General features: G+C 44.9%; 1 non-coding gene across 1 annotated transcript; it reads right to left on the bottom strand.

The window, feature by feature from the left end:
* Positions 5,963-6,034, bottom strand: TRNAE-UUC. The gene has a single exon. It is a non-coding gene; the product is annotated as a tRNA-Glu (tRNA).

Genomic DNA, 7,135 nt, shown 5'->3' with positions numbered 1-7,135 from the left:
GCTAGACGAACCCAGACAGAGAAAGATCGGGCTTTGGAAGCGGGATGACATACGGACAATGCACAATTCCGTCACGTGCGGGTAGACCAGAAAGAATGCAGACCTGACATTCCTTAACCGGGATGGTAAGGCCCTTGAAGCTGAATTCGATCAAAGGTTGGGCATCTCGCACCTTGCTACTTATTTCGTAACAAAGCGAATGAGTAATCGAATGCCCTAGCCCGAAGAAGCTGCTTGAAACTGTCCTGGAATCCCTACTCGCCCATGTCGGGATTCAACCTAAGGCTTGTTCGAAGTCCGAATGAATGGATAATACATAAATAATATGAAGCACAATCTCCAACTCTTAACCGGTGGCATCTTTGCTTGTTCCTGATGCTTAAATTTATGTAGGGCTCCGTCCCGGAAGTGGACTTCTCTTCTCCTTTCGTTCTCTTCCTTCTTTTTTTGTTATATATTAATACATAGTAGTGGTAAAAGAGTCTTTGTCAGTACGGAAAGCTAGTCTGATTATTTTTAATAGCCTTATTTTTGCCTATTACTTTATTTTTTGATACTCCCTTCGCGGATCTCCCCTCTTATCCAATCAACCAACTGTCCCAGGCCGGGAAATAGCGTTCCCGGAAGAAGCTTTCGCCGCCCCTAGCTCTTAGCTGTCTCCTTTTAGTCAGAGGTAAAAAAACTGGAATTCGACATCAATGGAGAAGAAAGCAGACTTGTTCGCTCACTCTTCTTGCCAAAGTGATTGATCTCTCTTTATTTTCGGACTGGTATTCCCGCCGAGGAGACCCGCCCCGACCTTGATTAGCTCACTCTTTTCTTAGCTGGTCTTTGCTTTCCAGTGAACATTATCTTTATAGAGAGAACTGGTGTGCACCAGAGCTGGAGCAATTCATGGAAAGCATCCTTATCTGATTAAAGAACGGAGAGTCTCATCTCCTGGGGCCTGACCCTGTGATGTAGAATCCTTTGCTCTTTCACGCATTGATCTTGATTCGGGTTTCAATTAATTTCTTTCTCAGCCTTGCACCCGGTAATAACGGAACTTGAAGTCTTACTCATCTCCGCGCGTCTACTGTGGGGAAATGTGTTCTTACGGAGATAAAAGCTACTAATCCAACAGTTCCAGAAGAGTCTCACCGGCCGGGAATGAAAGAGATGTACCGAAGCTCTCAAGCGGCCCGGCCTATGCCGAGAGGGTTACAGCGGGCAATCATTAATATGCCTTGGGGAAAGTCATGCACCTGGCCTAGACGGATAAAGGAAAGATTCTCTCACTGAAAACAAGTAAACGAAATAATTACGTCTGCCCTAAGACAAGGAAATGTCACTTCCTTGCCTTAGGGCAGGGTTTGACACTATATAAGGACCTGGTAATTTCTTAAAGAATGCCTTTACCTCCTTTACTTACTTTCTTGGCCCCGCTCCGCACCTGTCTTGCTTGTCTTTCTTCCTCCTCTTCTCCTTCGATACGTGCCTGCTACTGCAGCAGCTAGAGAGAGAAAAGTACGGATTCGGACATGGGAGCATTAGGAAGATTCTTTCTAGCTTATGTGATTCACTCCTTAAAGAAGGTAGTTGGCTTACTTGCTTTTGAGAGGACAGGTAGTTTACGAAGAGAAGACAGACGCAAGACTCATCCCGATGGATGCGAGACAGCAGAGGATGTGGGAGCTTTCTTTCCCAAGGAAGAGCCCAAGCAATGCCCTTGGGAGCGCATTGCTTTCGTTTCGGTGCAATCCAACTCTCTTCCCCTGCTTCGCCTAACTGAGAAAAGACAGAAGCAGCACCGCTAGTGCACTTTAAGCTATTTCCTGTAAGGTATAGACCAAGTCATTTAATTAATTGTACCGGTCCTGCTCTTTTCTTTGTGCCAACCTTCTCGCCCTAGCCCTGTGTCCACAATTCCAGGCCTTAAATCAAAGTCTTGGAGTCAACTAGAAGGTGGAAGGCCCTAACCGAGAGAGGGTCCACGGTGGCTACGGGGAACCAGAGCCCGCACGAAGGATTCAATGCAGAATTAGTTATTATCTTTCTTATGATATTAGCAGTAATCAATTGAATGACAAATCTCTTGAAAAACGAAGACCTTGACTAGTAGCCGGCTGACTTACGAATACCAGCATCTCTAAAAGAGGGCTTTCTCCGGCTTTCTCTAATAGGGGAAAAGCATTGGCATTCTATTAAAGCGGCGCAGTCAGAAAGTAAAGCAGGAGGCAGAAGGTGGGGAAGGAATGATTATCAGAAAAAGGGTAGGGTTAGGGGATTGGTATGGAGTGGAGCCGGGGTAAGGAGCGAGTTCAGTTCCCCTCGGGAAAGAATCAATTCTTCGAAAATATAAATAAATAGATATGAGCTGATCGTCTCCCCCCAGAAAGGGCAGAAGTTCGTATAATGATCAGTAAGATGAGTAGGCAATACCATGACTATTTCGATTTCCAAGCGATGACCACTTATGATTGATTGAACCACCCGTATTGAAATCTACAATGGGACTCATGGATCACAGGTCAAAAGGGCAGATCCAAAAGGAAAGAAGATAGCCCTGGGAGGAAGAAGCAAGAACAGTGAAGTCAATGTCTTGTCTGACGGAAAGCCAAAGACACCCAGAACTTTAACTCCGTTAGGCATAACTCTCAGCCGCACCTTGGAAAGGCTTCAAAAGCATGGTGTACTCACGCCTCTTCCCCCATCTCCGTCACCAGATCCTCTTCCTCCTAGGTACAAAGCCCATGCCTACTGCAAGTACCTTTAGACAAATGGCCAAAAGACTGACCGATGTTTAAGGCTGAAACATGACATCCAAGACCTTCTTAATTCAGGGAAAATTGAGCCACCAAGGGCAAAGCGTTCCAATGTCACTACCAATCCCCTACCCACTCATGCTTTACCTCCTCCTGCCAATATAAAGATGATCGAGCCGACATTGCCTATGTTGTTGGAGTCGTGAGTCAATTCATGCAGAAACCAAGAACGATACATCTAGATGTTGCATACAGAATCCTCAGATATCTTAAGGGTTCACCTGGAAAAGGTCTTCTTTTCCCATCTTCCAGTTCCCTTCAGATGACAGGAGACTCCGATGCAGATTGGGCAGGAGATGCGCTGGACAGGGAATCCATCACTGGAAATAAAGATTTCATTGTCATTGGAGTCTATATCGTGGAAGAGCAAGAAGTAACAGCTTGAAAGTGATTGATCAAGGAAGGGCGAAATAAAGTTCTTTCGCTAAGTATAGGGCGATGCCCACTAAAGCTGGGAATCCCCGCATCAAACTCCTGCCGAAGATTGATGAAAGACAAGACGATCTGGTACATCGAAACTGTTCGTAATAGGCCGAAGAATGGTGCATTAGATCCGGTAGCTCGCAGAGGGAATTAGATCCAGTAAAGGCCAGCCCTTAGGCTTAGGTACAACCTTACCGGTGCTTTCTTCGTGAGTTTTTCTTTCTTTTTTTTTTATAGAAGTTTATGCCCTTACTCGCCTAGAAGGAACGGGATTAAGGGAGTATAGGTAGAGTCCCGATAGACTGGGAAGGTAGTTTTTCCACTCCTCTTTCTCGATGCTTTTCATAGCCCAGTTTCGTAAACAAGGGAATGACCCATGGCATCAGTTGACTTAAACGAGTTGGGGAGCGAAGCAACTCCGGTAGCTACCGAGCGTAGAGTTAGCTTTTGGCAGCTCATGAACCGACCGAAGGAGGGGTTGACTCTGCTGCCGGGCTTTGAGGAATGGGAGCAGCTTTGGAATCAGCGTAAGTAGAAGTGGGTCACCCCATATATAAGTAATATGGGCAAGTACGCGAGATGTAACCAAGATCTTTCTATTTTTCAACGAAGTCCTTCTTTCAGCAAAATCGAAGCCCCTTAGTGCAATCGATTTCAGTATGCCGGTTTAATTTGAAGAGAAAGGAGGGCAGACATCCTTACAATCTCAGAACCAAGGAGAGAAGGTGGCGAAGGATCCGGATTCACTTTTTTTTATTTGATTCATACCCGGCTCAAAGCGTAAAGGGCTTTTCCTGATTAAGAAAGAAGCCTAGAAGAACTCTGAACTAAGCCCAAAGGCTAGATCCCATTTCAGTAGTTCAAGTAGATATTTTAGGCTAGCCAGCTTTCAGTGCAAAGGAAAGATGTATTGATAATCTATAGCATATTCTATAAGACTGAGCTACCAAGCAAAGAAGTTAAAGGCCTATCATTTATAAAGTAGTCCTACCCTGTCTAAGAGTTTGAACAGGTCTAAGAGCTAATCATTCTACCCGTTATAATATTTATAGCAGTAATTAATAAGTAGTACTAGGATTGGCGTAAGAAGTCACAATCTCTTACTAGCTCCTTTCTTATTCCCCGTAAATGGCATATCCCTAGGTAGACAACTAGTTCTGGGTATAGTGATACAATTGGGTCTAGTCATACTAAAAGGGTAGGTGTAACGGTACTTTTCTTACCCGGTGAATTGATTGCTGTCCCTCTGGCATAACCCCATCACCGAAGTGATCAAGCAAGTGACACTAGTTATAAGGGTAGAAAAAAATAGCTTCTAGAAAGAAAATGAAAGATTTTTTTTCCCTATTTAGTTGAAGTCCTATCCAATCCAGTTCAAGTGCTAGGGTAAAGCTATCTAAAGGAGCGAGAGAATGGGTTGGCGAGGTTTCCCTTGCCTACGATCTTTCCCCAAGAGTGCCCTAATATAGAATACGAGTAAGAAGACTAGGCCTCTTAGTTCTCCCCATAGGAGAAGATAAAACCTAGCAGTTCTTCCAATGAAAGACTAGCAGTTAGCGAGCCAGCTAGATAGATAAATGGCAAAAGATTTTATTCCTTCATTCAAACCTGAACTCGAAAGAGCCTATTCGAGAACAGTAGCAAGAGTGAATGAATGGCGGATTCGCATGCGGACGATGCTTTGGTCATTCAACTCCGCCAGTCCGTGCTTGCTGTCATGCTGGCAAAAGCAGGGCTTTCGGCCTTACCTACTATTGGATTTGAACCAATGACTCTCGCCGTATGAAAGCGATACTCTAACCGCTGAGTCAAGTAGGTCAAGCTGAGTCAAGTCAGAGAAAAGAGACCCCTATAAGAAAGAGAAAGCGTTATCACTATACGAAAGATCGGCCTATTCACTCAGCTAGGGAATAAGACAAACCTAAGTTCCCTATTCACTGAACCCAAGACTAAGGGCAAAGATAACTTCCTTTGCTCCCTTCCTTCAACTTATAGGATGGAACCCGGACTCCTAACTAAACCCTCTTCCGATTGATTGTCTCGATTTCACTGCCTTGGTTGGCCACCATGCCTACTTCTCTCCAATGCCTCCTTCTTAAACCCCTTCGTACTGCAATCCAATCAATCGATCGATCAAGAGGCTAATCTCTTTTGTTTGGGCCGGTAGCTAAAAGAAAGTCCTCGCCTTCTCTTGAACAAGGGAAGGGCAGCATAGCATTAGCTTCCATTGAACAAGCTCAACCTTGAAAAAGAAAGGTGGTAGGCCGAAGAACCGTTGAACGCTTCAACTTGGCCACTGAAGAAGGCGAAGGCTGGGCAAGAGACTAGGCCAACTTACTGCTGCCAATTCTGAGTCAAGCATGCCATGGTTTAAGCTTTAAGCTCCATAGACGGAACTTTTTTTTAGGTATTAGGGAGGGGAGGACACCACTCAGCACCTAAGGTGGGGTTCAATGCCTAAGAAAAACGGCCAAAAGAAAAAAAAAAAAGAGATGTATGGCTGAGGGGAGGAGAGAAAGAACGCATGCATGGGGATTCTGTCTGTCGGAGGTTCGATAATCTATGATAGGACATCTAAGGCTAAGGAAGAATTAAAGGAAGTCCATTACTGAGAGAAGTGGTGATCTCGTCTTGCTTGCTGGGAGAGAGAAAGCTTCCGGACCACCTTTTCAAGCCAGATAGCGAGCGATCACTCAGCAATGAACACTAACTGAAAGCGGCCGGGAAAGAGTAGCCATCCCTTACGGGAATCGAACCCGTGTCTTCGACATGAAAAGACGATGTCCTAACCACTGGACGAAAGGGACCAAAAAGCCATTCTTCATATACCTCAGCTCCGAGAATAGAAGTGGTTCGTTTTATTTCTATACGCAATTCAAGATTTCGTTTGTGTTCTGGCGATTTCTGATGTTAATTCGGCGGGTCGTCCCCCCTTCCTACGGGTTCCCCCACCAGAGCCCGCTTACGGCACGCATGACGCATGGTTACAACCTTTGCCTTAGCGTACAGCGAGTTATATAGAAAGCATGAACCACCTCGAACTCACTCGATCGATGGTTCATGGTTCTACGTAATTAGTAGGATCGAGTTTCTACTCCAATCTAAGTTAGGGTTGTGAACTCAAGAGTACCGGTACGAGTTCTTTGAGTAAGGAACTGGTAGCTTTTACTTATGTCAATGAGTGAGAACAGTAGTAGTAGATTGAGTTAAAGAGTTTGATCTTCCCCCAAAAAGGGATATAGAGGGGTAAGGGTCCTTTCTTTTGTTGTTGCACTGAACTAAGTAAGTGTCCTCTTCTCAGAGAGGAGGAGTTGCCTAAAGGATTAGTTCCTCGAGTCTAGTTAACTCGACAGCTTAACACGAATAAGGCGCGAGCTTTCCTCGACTATAGCGCGAGTAGAGTCTAGCTCGACAAGAGGAACTGCTTAACTTGACAATAGCTCGACTAGGTCGCTTCGCTTCCAAAAATAAACTTCCCTTGCCTCCTCCTGGCCTTGACACTCTAGTTGTTGTAGCTCTTGTTTACTCCTAGTTTTCCTTCTTTCTCTTGCTTGTTAGGAGTTTAGAGTATGTCTAGAACGAGTGGAACGAAGTGCTTCCCTTAACTTAAGAAGCCCGAGTCCACGATCTAAAGAGGAGCCGAAGGGAGATGGCTAATAGATTGACTTGCTTTTTACCTTTCGTATTCGGCGGAAGTCAATGGGAAGACCAGGAGCAGCAACAGGCACAAGCAAGACCAGAAAAATAAATCGGATAATAATAATATATATATAAAGAATCTCTGCTCTGCTTGTTCACTCCCAACAAAACTTTAGTTTTCCGCATGACATGGAGGCTCAAGGAGCCGTTCAGTTTTTGGAATTGAAGGGACGCGTATACCCTGCTCTAGTTAGGGAGTTTTACGCTAA

This window comes from Lupinus angustifolius, chromosome LG14, assembly GCF_001865875.1.
Source record: "Lupinus angustifolius cultivar Tanjil chromosome LG14, LupAngTanjil_v1.0, whole genome shotgun sequence".
Taxonomy (NCBI): Eukaryota; Viridiplantae; Streptophyta; class Magnoliopsida; order Fabales; family Fabaceae; genus Lupinus; species Lupinus angustifolius.
Note: the sequence above shows the minus strand (reverse complement) of the source record. Positions and strands in the feature narration are given on the sequence as shown.